The sequence below is a fragment of the Microcaecilia unicolor genome, chromosome 8 (genome assembly GCF_901765095.1).
Source record: "Microcaecilia unicolor chromosome 8, aMicUni1.1, whole genome shotgun sequence".
NCBI lineage: Eukaryota > Metazoa > Chordata > Amphibia > Gymnophiona > Siphonopidae > Microcaecilia > Microcaecilia unicolor.
In genome coordinates this window covers 189183914-189204108 of record NC_044038.1, presented here as the reverse complement: position 1 = coordinate 189204108, position 20195 = coordinate 189183914, and positions in this window count along the sequence as shown.

Sequence of the window (20195 nt, the reverse complement as noted above, 5' to 3'; positions counted from 1 at the left end):
TATTTCAGGTCCATACTTAACAGGTTGGCCTGCAGCATTTATGAGTCCCTTTTCCTTATACAAAGCTCCATGAGCATGTAGAGTTGTGAAGGCATACTTGGAATCAGTATAAATGTTGGTCACCAGTCCTGCTGCTAACTCCAGAGCTCGTATGAGGGCCACAAGTTCTGCTTTCTGGGCTGAAGTTCCTTGGGGCAGGGCCCTTGCTTCTATCACCTTGTCCTCTGTCACCACAGCATAGCCTGCCAATCGCTTGGAGTTCTCCACATAACTGCTTCCATCTGTGAAATAAATTACATCTGGGTCCCTCCACGGAACATCTTTAAGATCTGGTCGACTGGAGTACACTTCATCCATGGTTTGGATACAGTCATGATCCGGTGGTCCCTCAGATGCTGGCAAAAGAGTGGCGGGATTGAATGTAGCCACTGTTTCCAGGTGTATCCGTGGATTCTCACACAAGCTAGCTTGGTACTTAACCATACGGTTATTTGTAAACCAGTGGTTGCCCTTATATTCCATGAGGGTAAGAACTGCGTGGGGGACTTTAACAACCAGTTCTTGCCCCAAGGTCAGCTTATCAGCTTCCTGGACCAGTAAGGCTGTTGCTGCAATGGCCCTCATGCAGGCTGGCCATCCTTTAGCCACTCCATCCAGCTGTTTAGACAGGTATGCAACAGGCCTCTGCCAGGATCCCATCATCTGGGTCAGCACACCCAGAGCAACCCCCTGTCGCTCATGGACATACAGTGAGAAAGGTTTCTCCACATCAGGAAGGCCTAACGCAGGGGCTTGGAGTAGGGCTTTCTTTATGGCAATGAAGGATTGTTGAGCAGTAGGTCCCCATTCAAATGGTTCCTTTTCACCCCCCTTTGTGGCCTGGTAAAGGGGTTTCACCATCAATGCAAAATTTGGAATCCAAATTCTACAGAATCCGGCTGCTCCCAGAAATTCCCTAACTTCCCTTCTGGACTTGGGTTGGGGAATTGCAGCAACTGCTTGCTTCCTACTGACATCCAGTCTCCGACTTCCCTGGGAAATGCAAAAGCCCAGATACTTCACTTCTGACTGACAAAGTTGGGCCTTTGAGCGTGAGACCTTATAACCTGCATCCAAGAGTAACTCCAGCAATTCTCTGGTAGCCTCAAAACACTCTTCCTGAGTCACTGCTGCAATCAGGAGGTCATCTACATACTGGAGTAAAACTCGCCTGGAAGGCTCAGATTTAAAAGTCTTAAGGTCTTGCCCTAGGGCTGTCCCAAAAATGGTGGGGGAGTTCTTGAACCCCTGTGGCAGGCGGGTCCATGTATACTGAAGCTTCCTTCCTGTTACTGGGTTTTCCCATTGAAAGGCGAAAAGCAGTTGACTGGCGGGGGCCACCCGAATACAAAAGAATGCATCTTTTAGGTCTAGTGTCATGAAATGGGTAGCTCCAGAAGGTATCAATCCTAGCAAAACATATGGATTAGGCACTACAGGGTGTAATGAGATAGTGGATTTGTTGACCACTCGTAAGTCTTGGACTGGCCGGTAGTCCTCAGTCCCTGGCTTCTGAACTGGCAATAGTGGCGTATTCCATGGAGACTGGCAAGGTCGAATAATTCCATGGGATAACAAACGATTCAGGTGTGCTTGGATCCCTTCCAGAGCCTTTCTGGGAATTGGGTATTGGCGAAGATGGATTGGCCGGGCACTTGGAAGTAAATCTACATGAACAGGAGGAATATTTCGGGCCAACCCTGGGGGATTATCTTCTGCCCATACCCCACTGACCTGAAAGCTGTCCGCCAGGGGTAGGTCAACTTGGCCATGTGACTGATGCAGCCGCCATTCTTCTTCAAGAGGGCAGCAGAAACTCAATATACCCTTAGGGCTGGATGTTGGGGGCCGAAAGGAGACCGAAGTCTGGCCATCAGAGTCAAAGGAAATTTGGGCCCTAAGCTTGGACAGCAGGTCTCGGCCTAACAAAGGGATTGGACAGTCTGGCATATACAGGAATTCATGAGTAACTGTGTGTGAGCCTAATTGGCATCTACGGGTCGTCAGAAAGGGCCTCCGGTTCTGCACCCCCGTGGCTCCCACCACTCGGACAGTTTTTCCAGACACAGGCGCTAATCGCTCCGTCACAACAGAATGTTCAGCTCCTGTATCAATCATGAATGGAATTGAGCGGCTCCCTATAGTTAACTTGACCATAGGTTCCTGGGAGCCCAGTTTGTAGGAACCCGGTCTGTCCTATTTGTCCCATTCTGCCATTTCGGCTATCCCGATGATGTCAGATTCAGGAGGCTCATATCTTCCCTCTCGAACTCGGCCTCGGCTTCCTCGATCTCCTGGTCCCCTTCTCAGTCCCTGGCGCCTCTGGGGGCATTCATCTTTCCAGTGCCCTCTTTCCTTACAGTAGGCACACTGATCCCTCTCCATTCTTGGTCTGGGATTCTCCCCCCTTGGCCGGGATTGATTGAAGGAATCTCGGGGCCGGGCTGGTGGTCCGGGGTCCCACTTTGGCTTCCCATTAGCTAGAGGTCGACCTCGGTTAAGGGTGGAGTTAGTAATGGCTGCTGCTAAAAGGTCGGCCTTCTTCTGCATCTTCCGGTCAGCCTCTCGGCGCACCTCCTGATCTCTATTAATGAAAACCTGGTTGCGATCTCAATTAGCTGGGTGGTATTCATCCCTGCGAATCCCTCCTGACGCTGCAACTTCTTCCGGATATCTGGCATACTCTGGGCCACCAATGCGCTATTCACCATTCTCTGGTTTTCTAGTGCTTCAGGGTCAAATGGGGTGTATGTTCTGTAGGCTTCAATTAGTCGCTCTAGAAAGGCCCCAGGGGATTCAGTTGCCCCTTGGAGAATTTCAGAGACCTTTGCCAGATTAATGGGCCTCTTTATGCCTTTCCTCATACCTTCCAGCAAGTCCCGGCAATAGCCAGACAACAGTTCATAGTGCTGCCCATCATTTGGATCCCAAACTGGAGCTGCGCGAGGAAACCGAGCTCTAACCCATCCCTCTGGGTCCTGTGTCCCCCCGGGGACACGCTCTCGCGTGATGGCCTCAGCATTTTGCAAAATCTTCCGCCTCTCCTCAGTTGTGAAGAGGGTCAGGAGAAGTTGTTGACAATCAGTCCAGGTTGGGTTATGGGTGGCCATAATGCTAGCCACTAGGTCCACCACTGCCTGAGGCTTTTCAGTATAAGAGGGGTAATGCGTCTTCCAATTCAGGAGATCAGTGGTTGTGAAGGGTACATACTGGTAGGCCTGTGCCTGTATAACCTGACCCTCATTATTAGGATCCGGTCGAGTGGTGGTTACCTGTCGCAGGGGCAGAACTCTCGAGGAGGTGGGAATGGAACCTGAGGTAGAGCTAGGAGCTACCCTCCTATCATGCTCAAAAGTGATTGCAGCGGGTCTAACCCATTCAGCGGAGGTATGTTGAACCCCTGAGGGATGGGGAGGGGTACTCATAGACTGAGAGGTGGTCACAGGTGATTCAGTCCATTGAAAAGGATGCCGGGCCCCTGATGAGTGGGTAGGGGTACTAGAGGGAGAGGCTGGGCTGTCAGGAGTTGAGGAGTCAGGGAGTGGAGCCCAAAGCGGGTCTTCGGAGGTTAACAGGGAAGGATGTGGCAGAGGAGGGTAGAGGCTGGCTGAAAAGTCCAACCTAGGATGTGACGGGGTTTGCACAGAAGAGGAGCTATCCGGAGAAGCCTGTGCTGGAGAAGCTTGGGCTGGGCGGCGTGGATCTCTAGGGGCGGCACGGAACCCCAACAATGGGCCATAAGGTGGTGGCTCAAGATCTGAGGGGTCATCAGAGAGTATGGGTTTCTCAGGCAGGGTAGGGGCGGAAGCCACCGATTGGGTGGTAGGCTTCCTAGGGCTCTTTCCCTCTTCTAGTTTAGATTTTCTAATCTTTCTTTGAGCATGGCCTAACATGAATTTTACTGGGGATCCCATATAAGTTTTCAACCAAGAGGGAGGGTCAGTCACAAGGCTGTCCCAGGAATCTATATAGGGGAGTTGTTCAGAATATTCTGGTTCTCCTACAATTATGCTGTAGACCTTCCGGATTACTTCAATATCTAAGCTGCCACTAGGGGGCCACCCCACTCCCATAGATGGCCACTCAACTTCACACAAGGTTCTTAGAGTACTTGAGCTTAAAGTCTGTCCATAGTCATTAATTAAAAATCCTTTCTTGAAGTTCTTAAGCATACAGTCTAGGGGAGTATCAATTTGTCTAGACGATTTCCCTCCCATAATGCTTACAGTTACAACACACAAAAGGGAAGGAGTTTTTGGATTTGTGGTAAGGGGTCCACAGATCCGAGACACAAGGTAGACAGACAACAATCGCTTCCTTCGGTCACTGGCCAATTGAACTCGCGTTAATTGGAAACGCAGTTATAAGAAGTCCGCACTCATTTAGCATTCACGCATCACACATTCATTCAGTACAGAAAATCCCACCCAACAATTTCAGATTTCTCAGATACAGATAAGCTTAAGCGGTTTCGCTTCTAATCTCCACTAGACTAGAAGGTACTAGGGCCTTCGCTGAGAGTTGATCAGACTCTCCTTCCCCCAATTTTTGAGGGGCTGGTTTACAGTTTCCTAGCTAGGACTACAATACAGAATACAGAATACATACCCGGCGAATGTTCTCCAGTCAGTTGGGTGCTGGGATTAATGCAGGATTCAGGATCCCACCGCTGCCACCAAGAATTGTTGCAGGAATGGATGCATGAATTTGTGGTACTTCAGGAGTCAAACAGCACACCAGAATGAGAGAGAAATCTTCTTTATTTGCCAGCAAACAAAGTAGAACATCAGCATTAAGTCTCTTCTTCTCTTTCTCAGCTCTCTGTGTCCTTCTCTCAGCTCTCTGGATGTTATGGCTTCTGTCTGTCCTCTTCAGCTCTCTTCTCTTCTGAGCTCCTTCTTCTGTCTGTTCCTTCTGTCCTTCTTTCTGACGTAAACTGCTTCTGCTCTTACTTAAATACAATTCTATCTAGCCTAGCCTAGCCCCCCTTACTCTCCAATTGGTTAAGGAATAGATTGATTACCTTGCCTCAACCAATCAGCTCTATACAAATATCAGTTACATAGGTTTGATATTTCTCAAACTGACCTATGACCTGGGGGCCCCTCAAGCTAGACAATTGGGCTCCAGAACTCCTACATGTTATTATGATTAATTTCTCATATTCCTAGTACTAACTGCTAACTAAACTCTGGCATTCATTAAAGGGGTCAAGGGCCAGTCTTACTTAATGGCATAGCTTGTTATTACTTCCAGGACCATTCCTACATTTTACCTATAATTAATCAAGGAGAAGAGAGCTGACTAGTCCTGACCTCTTTTCACCTATCAGCTCCATACATCAAATCAGCCAGAACTATGGCTAAGTCAAACCATATGTTGATCTCTTCAACTACAGTTTTGCTTAGAAAGTCAGACAAAGAGTAATACAGAATTTAGAAAGACATTCTACACATTAACTACCAGAATAAAACATATTCTAAAATAAGCAGAATCAGTATTCCTTATAAGCCATATCTACATATTAAGAACTTCTAAAATCTAACTCATTTATATCTAGAATTATTTAGAATCTAACTAAACAGCATTTCAGCCTAATCCTTTTAAATTGCCTGCAATATACCTTGTTCATAATAGGATACATATGTGTTTGCATTAGCAATCCATCAATCACAAGGGACAGAGTTTCATTTCTCACTGACCTTTCTAACCTTTAGCTCGGCAAGCTAGACTTTCAAAATAATCTGAACCATCTGGCATTCCTTCACTTGCAGAGTGAAAGTTAGAATTAACAAATATGATTTCTTAGAATTATTCTTTGCCCACTGCCTCACCCATAGTTCCCCAGCCATAATTGAAATGAGGACACCCAAATGGCCAGAGCAGCTGGGGACGTTTAGGGATTTTGTCAATAATCAAAATTAGGACGCTCATCGCGTTCTTACATGGGCGTCCCTGGGAGAGTATCTAAGCGCCCTTCTCTGTATTTTTGATTCTTTGCATTGCATTGGTACAATGGCACCAAAGCAACCACCCACCTGCAAGGGTAATTTCAGCTACCCTGAAATTGAGCTGATGGTTCAGGAAATCCAGAGGAGGCACACGCATCTCTTTGCTCCCACGGGCCAGAGGCTGGCTGCTACAACGAAGCAGAGAGAAAGGGAGGCAGTTAAGCCACTTATCTACACAGCTGGTTGGAATTAGGGGAAGACAAGGTTAAGAAATGCACCAGAAATGCCCCAAACGACAGCTCTAAGGTAGGGATAACCAGAAATAATGCCAGAACAAGTCTTATCTTTGAGCTTCCTTCAGGCAGGAGTCAAAAAAGCGATCTTGTGGTTCCCTGCAGCTCTCTCAAAGCAGAAGCTTTAGCCACACCTAAGCTTTACAAATGGTCTACAATTGTTTTCCAGGTGCTTTTTGGCTAAGATCAGGCGACCCTCAGGGGGAGCAATGCTGGCTTCGGCCTAACCCCTGGTAAGCCTTTCCTTGGCTGAGAGGTGCCCAGCTCTACCACCGGCTGCCTTTCAGGTGCTGTGGAGGACTTGTAGCTCATCTGCATGTCCTGACAGCCTTCTCCAGGGTGACTCCCAGGTCCACTCCGATCCACTCAGGGCCTCCGCTCTAGGTGCCCAGCGCTCCCACCAGGTGCTGTGGAGGACTTGCAGCCCTTCTGCATATCCTCACAGCTGTATCCAGGGTGACTCCCAGGTCCACCCCGATCTTCCCAGGGCCCTCGCTCCAGGTGCCCAGGGTTTCCAGGTGCTTTTTGGCTAAGATCAGGCAACCCTCAGGGGGAGGAATGCTGGCTTCGGCCTAACCCCTGGTAAGCCTTTCCTTGGCTGAGAGGCAGTGGCGTTCCTAGCGTCGACGACACCCGGGACGGATCGCCGATGCGCCCCCCCCCCGGCAAAATGTCACCCCCCCGGGTGCACGCCGCTAGGGGGGGTGCCGTGGCGCGCGCCTGTCGGCTGCGAGTTCGAATCGCTACGCTAAATTATCTCGTTCACTGCAGCTCCCTCCCTCTGCCCCAGAACAGGAAGTAACCTATTCTCCTGTGTGTTGTGTTGTGTGAGTCCTTGCGTGTGACTAGTTAGCTTGGGCATAGCTTTGCTTGTTTGCTTGTGTACAGCTTTACTATTTCTACTGTGTTTTGCTTAGTGTGAGTTTCTAGCTTGTGACTAGTTAGCTTGGGCATAGCTTTGCTTGTTTGCTTGTGTACAGCTTTACTATTTCTACTGTGTTTTGCTTAGTGTGAGTTTCTAGCTTGTGACTAGTTAGCTTGGGCATAGCTTTGCTTGTTTGCTTGTGTACAGCTTTACTATTTCTACTGTGTTTTGCTTAGTGTGAGTTTCTAGCTTGTGACTAGTTAGCTTGGGCATAGCTTTGCTTGTTAGCTGGTGTACAGCTTTACTAGTTCTCCTGTGTTTTGCTTATTGTGAGTTTCTAGCTTGTGACTAGTTAGCTTGGGCATAGCTTTCTTGTTAGCTTGTGTACAGCTTTACTAGTTTTCTTGTGTTTAGCTTTCTGGTTTTCCCGTGCAGGTCCGGTCTTAGCAAGTGCGGGGCCCTTTGCAGACCAATTTGGTGGGGCCCCATCATAGTAACATAGTAACATAGTAGATGACAGCAGAAAAAGACCTGCACGGTCCATCCAGTCTGCCCAACAAGATAAACTCATATGTGCTACTTTTTGTGTATACCTTACCTTGATTTGTAACTGTCCTTTTCAGGGCACAGACCATATAAGTCTGCCCAGCACTATCCTCGCCTCCCAACCACCAGTCCCGCCTCCCGCCACCGGCTCTGCCACCCAATCTCGGCTAAGCTCCTTAGGATCCATTCCTTCTGAACAGGATTCCTTTATTTTTATCCCACGCATGTTTGAATTCCATTACCGTTTTCATTTCCACCATCTCCCGCAGGAGGGCATTCCAAGCATCCACTACTCTCTCCGTGAAAATATATCTAAATAAAATAAATTTTATATAAAGTAAACACACTGTGAATTTAATACCAAACAGAGAAGGGAAAGCATTACAAAAAACAATGAAATGTAGTGCACGTGTTTATTATAATGAAAAAATATGCATGATAGCCATTCCTCGTACATGTGAACCATACATATGAAGCAGGAATAAAATCCCGAAGTAAACCACCGGGGAAATATTCTGAATCAATTCGTCTCGTTTTTCCAACCTCGGGTTCCCACTACGAGACCCTTGAGTGTTAAAAGTCCAATAATGATCCAAAGGAAAATATATCAATGATCCAGTTCACTTTCAAAGCACTGTGGCTGGTAAATCGTTCTCTTTAATTATCCTCTTAAATGGCAAACGGACTTAACATGTTGAAGTTATACGGGATCTCAGCCACATAATGCTCAATCAAATCCAGCTTCTTTGATGGAACTTATTAAAATACTCACAACTCTATATAAGTCACAGAAAAAAACTTTCCAGTTGGTGATATAACCTCCGAATTAATGTGTTGCCTTGTATAAAAATATGTATTTCAGACAAGTAGCACAAATATACAGAGGGTGCTAAATGCTGCCTATGGACCATGTGGCACTTAGTAAACACTATGCTTTACTAAAAGGGCCCCTTATGAAGTATATGCATAGGCATTCCATGGGACAAGGGGGAGTGGAAGTTGGACAGAACTAGGGCACAGTGGTAAAATATGTGTATATGTTGTAAACTATGCTCATATCTGCGCAAACCAAAGTAGGTCATTTGTACCTGCCTTGGAGCAGGTATAAATGCAAGTCCTTATTTTCCAGAAGGATAATGTTATAAAGGTACATAGGAACATGCGTTGACTTTTGGACTAATTTTCGAAAGAGAAGGACGTCCATCGTTCGACATAAAACGGAAGACGGACATCTTTCTCACAGAGACGTCCATATCGGTATAATTGAAACCTGATTTTGGACGTCTCCAACTGCAGTCCGTCACAAGGACATCCAAATTTCAAGGGGGCGTGTCGGAGGTGTAGTAAAGGCAGGACTTGGGCGTGCCTAACACTTAGACGTCTTTGACACATAATCGAAAAAGCAAGGACGTCCCTGACGAACACTTGGAGCTTAGCCGAGATTAGGTGGCAGAGCCGGTGGCGGGAGGCGGGGATAGCCCCGCCCCTGCCCCACCCCATTGATTATTAAATTTTTAGAACATTTTTTATTTATGAAATTCAAATAAAGACAAAGAGGAGACGCTGCAGACACGCAGAGCCCAGCCTGCAGAACCACACAAAACTTGGGAAGCGGATGCGCTAGCCACAGCACGCAGCTGGGCCCGAAACCCCGGTGACCAGGGAAGCGGAGGCTGGCAATCACGAACACCGCCTGACTGGGGAAAGGCCCAGAAGGACCCGAAGAACTCCACGAGGACCAGGGGGTCTGACTTGCCCATATTACCAATAAAGCTTACACTAACCCAGCCACGCTGACCAAAAGACGAATCCAGACTGGAGAGGATCAGAGAATCGCTGTTTCCGCGAACCCAGCCAGATCCTAATCTCGGACGAACCCACCCGACTACCGGACCTACAAATAGCCCACCGCTGATAGCGAGATACCCATACTACCCAATGGGCGGCGAAACGAGGAGCCTGACCCTGGAAATCGGGCGCAGTACCAACCAGTTGAATCTCAAAAATTAACCGAACTCAGCACCCCAAAAGCCCAAGTCCCAACCACGTGGGGACCCACGTGGAAGCTACTTAGCGCAACTTAGCACCATTCCCCAACGAACAAAGCGCAACAAGTCCAGCGATCCTCCCAGGTGAATCGACTCTACGAACAACTCTACACAACCTAGGAGAACAACATGGCCCATCGATCAGGTTAATCTACCTGCCTTGCGATCACAGCACATCCCTAGCCGGACTTCTGCCTGCACAGGGTAACTATTGTTTGCTGTAACACTGTAGCAAGGAATTATTGTGATAATCTGCTAGCATACAAGCTTTAATTGATCTGCCACTCTGTGTGCTGTAATATTGTAGTAAGAAACTCCTAAGAAACTGGCCTGCATAATTGCTTTAATTGCACTGCTACTCCTAAATGCATCTCAAGATCTGTTTAAATGCCTTGCTTTTAGCTGCCTTGCTCTTAAATGCTTCGAAGTACCTTGCATCATAAATGATTTATAACACTCAAATGTTTAAATGCTATCATAAATGTTTTAATCGCCTTGCTACTGTAAACGCATGCTAAAAGCCTTCTAAATTGCTTTGCTTCTAAATACCCTTAAATACCTACCTTATAAATATCTTATAATTGACTTGTTAGACATCTAATAATACCATAAGGAGGCACAATCTGTTACCTGCAATATACTTTTCAATACATATTACGGATCTCAGAATTACAGCCAACATGAACACCAACAAACTGATGATGATAATCTACTTCCTCCCCCTAATATACTACGCATGGACTATTACTAACACAAACACCAATCTACCTACAACTCACGCACCCTACAGAAAATTTATGCATAACCCACCAGAACAAAAAAAATGAGCTTGCGGAGCTACTGCTAGTGATATGCAACTTATCCTTAAAATCGAGCGTGGTACCGGAAGATTGGAGGGTGGCCAATGTAACGCCGATTTTTTTTTTTTTTTTAATCTTGTTTATTGCAACAATAATAAACATTCCATCACAATAATAACATAGTGTAATTAACACGATCTGTACAACCAAAACATTCTCATCCGTTGCTAATGTTTTCCCCTCTTTTTTCCCCTCCCACCCCCCCCAATCCTCCCCCCCCCCCCCCACTCTTTAGGAACTTTCTATTATTCGGTTGGTGGACTCAGTTTTTAACAGTTTAAAAGTCTGCTTCTTGCAACTGGTGTCAAGGTATCCCAATATGGAGCCCAGGTCTTGCAAAAACTGTCTCCCCTTCTTGAAGCAAGGTCTCCAACTCCTCTTTTTTCCAGCATACAACACTGCATCATGGCTCCTCTCCACTGCGAAACACTAGGCCCCTCTTTTTGCAGCCATAGTTGTAAAATTGTTCGCTTTCCCATCAAGACAGTGCGCTTCAAAAAAGCCCTCAAGCCTTCAGGCGATTGTCCTTGCACAATGAACTTGTCGAACAGTTGACCCGGAGAGGGGCGCCACCAGACTTTCCACATCTGTGAGATTTGAAGTCCCAGCTCTGTCCAGAACTGTTTCACCAGGGGGCAAGTCCAAAACATGTGTCCCAAGGTGGCTCCCACTCTCCCGCATTTTGGGCAATCGTCAGTCTGTTTCAAAGTTGCTCTATAAGCTCGGTGTGGCGATATATACATTCGCATGACAAATTTGTATTGCATTTCTCTCCAAATTGCATTCTCCGTTACTTTATGTACTGTAGATAGACAGGTTGCCAACTGTCCCGGATCCATCTTCCACTGAAGTTCTGTTTGCCAGAGAGTTGACACTGTAGTGCAGTCGTTTGCTTCCTGCAAGTCCCTTAGGGTACGGTGAAAATATTTCAAAGGTATTTTCAACTGCGCCTCCAGACCCAAAAAGTCATTCATAGTGTCCCATATGTCGTGAGTCAGGCTTTGGTCCGGTAGGGTCTTTAAATAGTGATTAATTTGTAGGTAAGCAAAGTAGTCCCCCTGGTCTAACCCAAACTCATACACATACTTTGAAAGGTTTTAGGGGTCCCCCGTTCTGTGACTACCTGAAATAGATATTGTATTCCCCGGGAGTTCCATTTCTGAAACAACTTGGATGTTCCTCCCTCGGGGAAGGCCAGATTGCCCCTCAAAGGGAGCAGGGGTGAGACCGCACTATTCCAGGTGAAAGCTTTACACATCCAGCGCCACACTTTCCGCAGGGGGTTTATTATATGCCCATAGGCTCCCACCGTGGGCAACTCCGCCGACGGAGCATGTAGCCAGTATGCGAAATCTAAGGGTGCCATTAATGAAGTTTCCACCCCCGTACATGAATAGAACTCTTTTGTGCGGAACCAATCCGACAGATGTCAAACACTACCAGCTATCGTGAACAGTTTTAGGTCCAACAACCCCAAACCCCCCTTCTTATGTGTTCTCATTAATTGCTTAAGCCCTATACGCGCTCTCTTACCCTGCCACAAAAACCTTCTCAGTGCTTTGTGTAGCCACCTCTCCTCTTTGTACCCCAACACTGCTGGGATCATTTGAAATACATATGTCCATTTGGGAAATATGAACATGTTGTACAGTGCAATTCTACCTTGTAAAGACAATGGCAACCCCTGCCACCCCTGTAAAAGCTCTTGTGTACGTCTCTTCAACGGGCTTATGTTTTCTTGGTATACATTGGTTATGTCTGCCGTGATAATAATCCCTAGATATTTTAAGCGTTCTGTAGCCCATTGAAATGGAAAATGTCCCTCCCACTCCGAGCACAGCGTCGTTGGTATTGGTAAAGCTAATGATTTTTGCAGGTTTAGTTGTAACCCAGAGAAGAAACTGAATTCATCTATCACTTCCAACAATCTCTCTATTGATGTTCTTGGGTGAGTGAGTGTAAGGAACATGTCGTCCGCAAAGGCCAGTATTTTAATATTTTCCCTATATAGGGTTACCCCCTGTATCTCTGGGTCTAACAGAATAGTACGGAGTAGGGGTTCGAGATATATTAAAAACAATAATGGTGACATCGGGCAACCCTGTCGCACCCCTCGCTCCACCCGAAGGGAAGCGGATCTGGTTCCATTTATCAATATCTCTGCCTGGGTATCTTTATACAACGCTTTCACCGCCTCTAGATACCAGCCCCCCAACCCGATGTAATCTAACACCTCAAACAGATAATCCCAATTTACCTTATCGAAGGCCTTAGCGGCATCTAGGCTTATCAATAATAGTGGGTCTCCCGTGTTCTGCCCATATGCCCCAGCTAATAGCACCCTGCGCACGTGTTGTGTGGCCTGTCTCCCTCTCACAAACCCTACTTGATGTTCTCCAATAAGGCTAGGTATATATGACATCAGTCTCTCTGCCAGCACCCGAGACAGTACTTTAATGCCTACATTCAGTAGCGATATGGGTCGGTATGCTTCAACCTGGTCCTGTGATTTATCAGGCTTCAGGATTAGTGTTATTAAAGCAGTATTCTCTCCAGGCGAGAAGAACCCCCGGTCCACCACCGCATCAAAATATTCCACCAGGGGCCCAGTCACCTGCTGCGTCAACAACCGATAGTATTCATTAGAGAGCCCATCCGCCCCCGGTGCAGAACCCAGACGCAGCGACTTTAGGACTCTACAAACCTCCTGCGCTCTTATTGGAGCTGCCAACGCCCGTTGTGCCTCCTCTGTTAACTTAGGCATTCTGGCGTCCTCCAAATAATCTCGTGTTAGTGGGCCCTGAAAGCGCTCCTGTGCAGCGTATATATTCGTGAAATAAGTATGGAACGTTTGTGCAATCTCCTGCGGTTGATTTACTCTCTTTCCCTTATTATTCACCACTGCTGGTATAAATTGTCTTGGCATGTTTGCTCTTGCTATTCTCGCTAAAAGTTTGCCCGACTTATTGCCAAAGCGCTGAAAATTCAGGCGTCTGACCATTAGCTGCTTCAACGCCTGATCGTGTATAAGGGAATTCAATGCTACCTGAGCCGCAGACATCAACTCCCTATTGGACTCGTTTGGGTGTGATAAATATTTCCTCCTTGCTGATCCATATTCCCTTTCTAGCCTCAGGATACTCGAGGCCAGGCGTTTCTTCCTGGCACTCAGATATGCTATCACATGCCCCCTCATAACTGCCTTGGAGGCCTCCCAGAATGTTATTGGTGATTCGCAAGTGTCGAAATTCGTATCGACATAGAATTGCCATTTCTTAAGTAAATATTATTTAAATTGGGAATCTTGGTATAAGTATGAGGGAAATTTCCAGCGCCCACCCTCTGGGATCCCCCCCGAGAGCTCCAGATCAATCCAGATCATAGCATGATCCGATACCGCCATTGGGCCTATTGCTGCCGTTTGGACTTTAAAGAACCACGAGGTAGATATCAAGATGTAATCTATCCTAGACCAAGATTGGTGGGCCTTGGACTGGTGAGTATAGTCTTTGGTGGTGGGGTGTAGGGATCTCCATGCGTCTGTCAAATGTAATTGATCGCAAAGAATTGGTAGTCCCCTCCCCCTTCCCACCCCTGGAGTCGCCTGGGTGGAGAGTCTGTCTAATGTCGGGTCTTGCACTTGGTTGAAATCACCTGCCCACACCCAGGGTGCATCAGCATGTTTCATTCCCAACGCAATGAGAGACTGAAAGAAATGTGGGCTATAGTTATTTGGACCATAAACTGTGCACAGGTAAAATTTTTGCCCCTGGTAATTAATGTACAGTAAAACAATCCGTCCCTCTGTGTCCTTATATATCAGTTTTGTTTGACATGGCAGTCCCTTCCCACCTAGTACAACCACTCCACTTTTCCTATTCCCTGATGAGGAGAAGTAACAATCACCCACCCATTGTTGTTTGAGTTTTGCATGTTCTGCATCCGTCAATTTTGTTTCTTGTAAACATGCTATGTGTGCTCCCTGCCTCTTAAGTTGTGTGAGGATCTTGTACCTTTTCACTGGTGATGTAATACCAGAGACGTTCCAAGATACAATCTTTAGGTTATTACGATTAATATCTCTTCCTTCTCATGGGTACCTTCAGGATACTAATGTCTAACTCCCCAGGAGCCCAGCCCCTCTCCCAGGGAGATCTGCATTGTGTCTTTACTGGGGACCATTGCAACCTCTCATAAATCACGCTTGCTCCATTCACACCATCCACCCTCTCTTCTAGCATAAATCCCCTCCCCCCCTTTTGCTTACCCCCTCCCTCTCTCCCCCCACCCAGATCCCCCTCCCTCCCCCCTTTTCCCCTCTCCCTCCCAAACAGCAACAACAACAACAACTTGAAAGTCACCTTAATGTTGAGGTTCTCTGACCCCCATATCCAAGAGACTGTTACCCTGCAAACTGTTCCTCATAAATGTTCACGGACCTGAACTTCCGCTCTTGTCCCAAACCAGTGGTTATCCATGCTGCGCCAACTCTTCCATTCAGCCGGTATTGTCACTGTCCCTTTTGCTTTCAATACTACTCACAAAGTCTTTAGCCACTTGTTCTGAATCAAACGATCTCCAGACTCCATTCTGTTTAACTTTCAACACTGCTGGGTATATTAACATGAAGGGGATTTGCAAAGTATGTAATCTGCTACACAGCGGGGTGAATACTTTCCGTCTCTCTTGCAAAGCAGCAGAGTAGTCCTGATATATTCATACCGGGTTACCTTTAAGCTTTGTGGCCTCCCGTTTCAAATGATATCCATTTAGTATTTCTGTTTTGTGTACATAGTTATGAACTTTGATTATCACTGGCCTCGGTGTCTGGCGGTCTTCTCGAGCGCGTCCCAGCCTGTGTGCTCTCTCAAGGCTCAGGGCCCCCACATGGTCAGAAAGGGCAAACTCGTTTTTTAGCCAGGCCTCCAGCTCCGTAATAAGAGTTCTGTCTCCCACCGACTCCGGCACGCCTATCAGCCGTAGATTGGACCGTCTGGACCTGTTCTCAAGCTCATCTATTTTTGCGGTGAGTGAGTCTACCGACTCTTTAAGTTTATTTACGGCCGCCGGGGTTGTCGCGGTGGCGTCTTCCAAATTTGAGACGCATTGCTCAAGTTCTCCGGTTCTCCGGGTAAGCTCTGCCTGCGAGGCGGTAAAGCTTGCAATTTGCGTCGAGAGTTTCTCCAGCCTCGGTTCTATGGCGGCTTCCACTACCGCTGTCAGCTGTGCGAGTTGCTCTTTGTTGAATCCCGCGCTTCCACCCGGCGGCCATTTTGTTTCCGCCAGTGCGTCTTCCACCCGAGTCTTTTCTTTATCGCGTTTGCTCGTTCTACTCGCCATTCCTTTAGAAGTGGAATCCACAAATTTGTCCATACCGCTTTGGGCTACCCACTGGTGTTTTTGGTCCGCTATTCTGTTTGTGCAGGGTTAGATTTAAGCTGCAAAGGGGCCAGATTCCTCAGAGAGAGCTCTCCTCGCGTCCTGCTCCCTCTAGCACATCACGTGACCTCCAACGCCGATTTTTAAAAAAAAGGCTCCAGGGGAGATCTGGGAAATTATAGACCGGTGAGCCTGACGTCAGTGCCGGGGAAAATGGTAGAGGATATTATTAAAAAGAAAATTACAGAGCACATCCGAGGACATGGATTACTGTGACTAAGTCAGCACGGCTTTTGTGTGGGGAAATCTTGCCTGACCAATTTACTTCAATTCTTTGAAGGAGTAAACAAACATGTGGACAAAGGGGAACCGGTTGATATTGTGTATCTGGATTTTCAAAAGGCGTTTGACAAGGTACCTCATGAAAGGCTACAGAGGAAATTGGAGGGTCATGGGATAGGGGGAAATGTCCTATTGTGGATTAAAAACTGGTTGAAGGATAGGAAACAGAGAGTGGGGTTAAATGGGCAGTATTCACAATGGAGAAGGATAGTTAGTGGGGTTCCTCAGGGGTCTGTGCTAGGACCGCTGCTTTTTAATATATTTATAAATGATTTAGAGATGGGAGTAACTAGCGAGGTAATTAAATTTGCTGATGACACAAAGTTATTCAAAGTTGTTAAATCGCGACAGGATTGTGAAAAATTACAAGAGGACCTTACGAGACTGGGAGACTGGGCGGCTAAATGGCAGATGATGTTTAATGTGAGCAAGTGCAAGGTGATGCATGTGGGAAAAAAGAACCCGAATTATAGCTACGTCATGCAAGGTTCCACGTTAGAAGTTACGGACCAAGAAAGGGATCTGGGTGTCGTCGTCGATAATACGCTGAAACCTTCTGCTCAGTGTGCTGCTGCGACTAGGAAAGCGAATAGAATGTTGGGTATTATTAAGAAAGGTATGGAAAACAGGTGTGAGGATGTTATAATGCTGTTGTATCGCTCCATGGTGCGACCGCACCTTGAGTATTGTGTTCAATTCTGGTCGCCGCATCTCAAGAAAGATATAGTAGAATTGGAAAAGGTGCAGCGAAGGGCGACTAAAATGATAGCGGGGATGGGACGACTTCCCTATGAAGAAAGATTAAGGAGGCTAGGGCTATTCAGCTTGGAGAAGAGACGGCTGAGGGGAGACATGATAGAGGTATATAAAATAATGAGTGGAGTGGAACAGGTGGATGTGAAGCGTCTGTTCACGCTTTCCAAAAATACTAGGACTAGGGGGCATATGATGAAACTACAGTGTAGTAAATTTAAAACAAATCAGAGAAAATATTTCTTCACCCAACGTGTAATTAAACTCTGGAATTTGTTGCCGGAGAAAGTGGTGAAGGCGGTTAGCTTAGCAGAGTTTAAAAGGGGGTTGGACGGTTTCCTAAAGGACAAGTCCATAAACCGCTACTAAATGGACTTGGGAAACATCCACAATTCCAGGAATAACATGTATAGAATGTTTGTACGTTTGGGAAGCTTGCCAGGTGCCCTTGGCCTGGATTGGCCGCTGTCGAGGACAGGATGCTGGGCTCGATGGACCCTTGGTCTTTTCCCAGTATGGCATTACTTATGTACTTATGTAACAATCAATTAAAGGGAAAAATAAATACATATGGAAACAACCAACAGAAAGGGTAGAAAGGACACAACAAAACTAGACACCCGGAAAACAGGCAACTAATAAAAATTAAGACATCAACGCCCCGAACCGAACCCTACCATTCCATCCAAATGGGATACGTAAACACCAGATCAGTAGTAACCAAAACAGAGACTATAACAGACTGAATCACTGCAGACAACCTTGACTTCCTATTCATCACCGAAACATGGATCCACGACCTTCAAGATCCTATAATCTTAGAATTATGCCCACCAGGATACAAAATCACACACTGGACAAGAAACGGAAAAAGAGGAGGAGGAATAGCCATAATATACAAATCTGAGTTTAACGTCACAAACACAGCTCAATCCATATTGCCACAACTTGAAATCGCTTCCATAAGAATTAGTCACCCAAACTTACAGGAACACCTTAACGCAGTTATACTTTACAGACCACCAGGCAACTGGCGAAATTGCCAAGCACACTTCATGGACTTTATCTCAAACACTTGTATCTCCTCCTCTAACCTCATCATAATAGGAGATATTAACCTACCCCTAGAAGATCTCACCACAACAAGTACCCAAGACTGCAAAGAGTTCTTACAATTATGGGATCTACAAGGAACAAACACGCAACCAACACACAAAAAAAGGACACACATTAGACATCATAACACACTAATTTGACCACAAGGCAAACTTCGCATTAACAAACACTAAATGGTCACCTATACTGTGGTCAGATCATCACAAAGCACATTTCACCCTCCAATGGAGAATGAAAGACTTACCTAACAAACAAATATGAACAACTTACACCACAAGAGGAAAAATAGATCCGGTTAAATTCTGGCAACAGATCTACATCGATGGATGGACAATAAAGACAAACACTATCCAATTCCTCTCAAATTGGGATAATAGATGTAAATTAATACTAGACAACATCACCCCTGTTACTCCTTTCCTCCAGGGTATACATGTTCAGGTCAGCAAGTCTCTCCTCATATGTTTTGTAACGCAAATCCCATACCATTCTCGTAGCTTTTCTTTGCACCGCTTCAATCCTTTTTACATCCTTAGCAAGATACGGCCTCCAAAACTGAACACAATACTCCAGGTGGGGCCTCACCAACGACTTATACAGGGGCATTAAAACCTCTTTTCTTCTGCTGGTCACACCTCTCTCTATACAGCCTAGCAACCTTCTAGTTACGGCCACCGCCTTGTCACACTGTTTCGTCGCCTTCAGATCCTCAGATACTATCACCCCAAGATCCCTCTCACCGTCCGTACCTATCAGACTCTCCTCACCTAACACATACGACTCCCGTGGATTTCTACTCCCTAAGTGCATCACTTTGCATTTCTTCGCATTGAATTTTAATTGCCAAACCTTAGACCATTCTGCTAGCTTCCTGAGATCCTTTTTCATGTTTCCCACTCCCTCCCGGGTGTCCACTCTGTTACAGGTCTTAGTATCATCCGCAAATAAGCAAACTTTACCTTCTAACCCTTCGGCAATGTCACTCACAAATATATTGAACAGAATCGGCCCCAGCACCGATCCCTGAGGCACTCCACTACTCATCTTTCCCTCATCCGAGCGAATTCCATTCAGCACCACCCTCTGGTGTCTGTCTGTCAACCAGTTCCTAATCCAGTTCACCACTTCGGGTCCTATCTTCAGCCCGTCCAGTTTACTTAAGAGCCTCCTGTGGGGAACCGTGTCAAAAGCTTTGCTGAAATCTAAGTAGATTACGTCTATAGCTCATCCCTGATTCAGTTCTCCGGTCACCCAATCAAAGAACTCAATGAGATTCGTTTGGCAAGATTTCCCTTTGGTAAAACCATGTTGTCTCGGATCTTGCAACTTATTGGTTTCCAGGAAATTCACTATCCTTTCCTTCAGCATCGCTTCCATTACATTTCCAATTACCGAGGTGAGGCTTACCGGCCTGTAGTTTCCAGCTTCTTCCCTATCGCCACTTTTGTGAAGAGGGACCACATCCGCCATTCTCCAATCTCTCGGAACCTCTCCCGTCTGCAAGGATTTATTAAACAAATCTTTAAGAGGACCCGCCAGAACCTCTCTGAGCTCCCTCAATATCCTGGGGTGGATCCCGTCCGGTCCCATGGCTTTGTCCACCTTTAGATTTTGAACAAATGGCTAGAAATGTAAGAAGGGATGACAAAAATTTCTTCAGGTATATTAGTGATAGGAGAATGACTAAAAAAGGAATTGTGAGACTAAAAGATACTGCGAACCGCTACGTGGATAATGATGAAGAAAAAGCAAATTTGCTATACAGATACTTTTGTTCTGTTTTCACAGGAGAAAATCCTGGAGAAGGACCACGAAAAAGTACAAATGACAATGAAGTGGATAGAGCACCGTTCACGGAAGAGAGTGTGTATGAACAACTTGAAAAGCTAAAGGTGGACAAAGTCATGGGACCGGAAAGCATCCACCCCAGGATATTGAGGGAGCTCAGAGAGGTTCTGGCGGGTCCTCTTAAAGATTTATTTAATATATCCTTGCAGACGGGA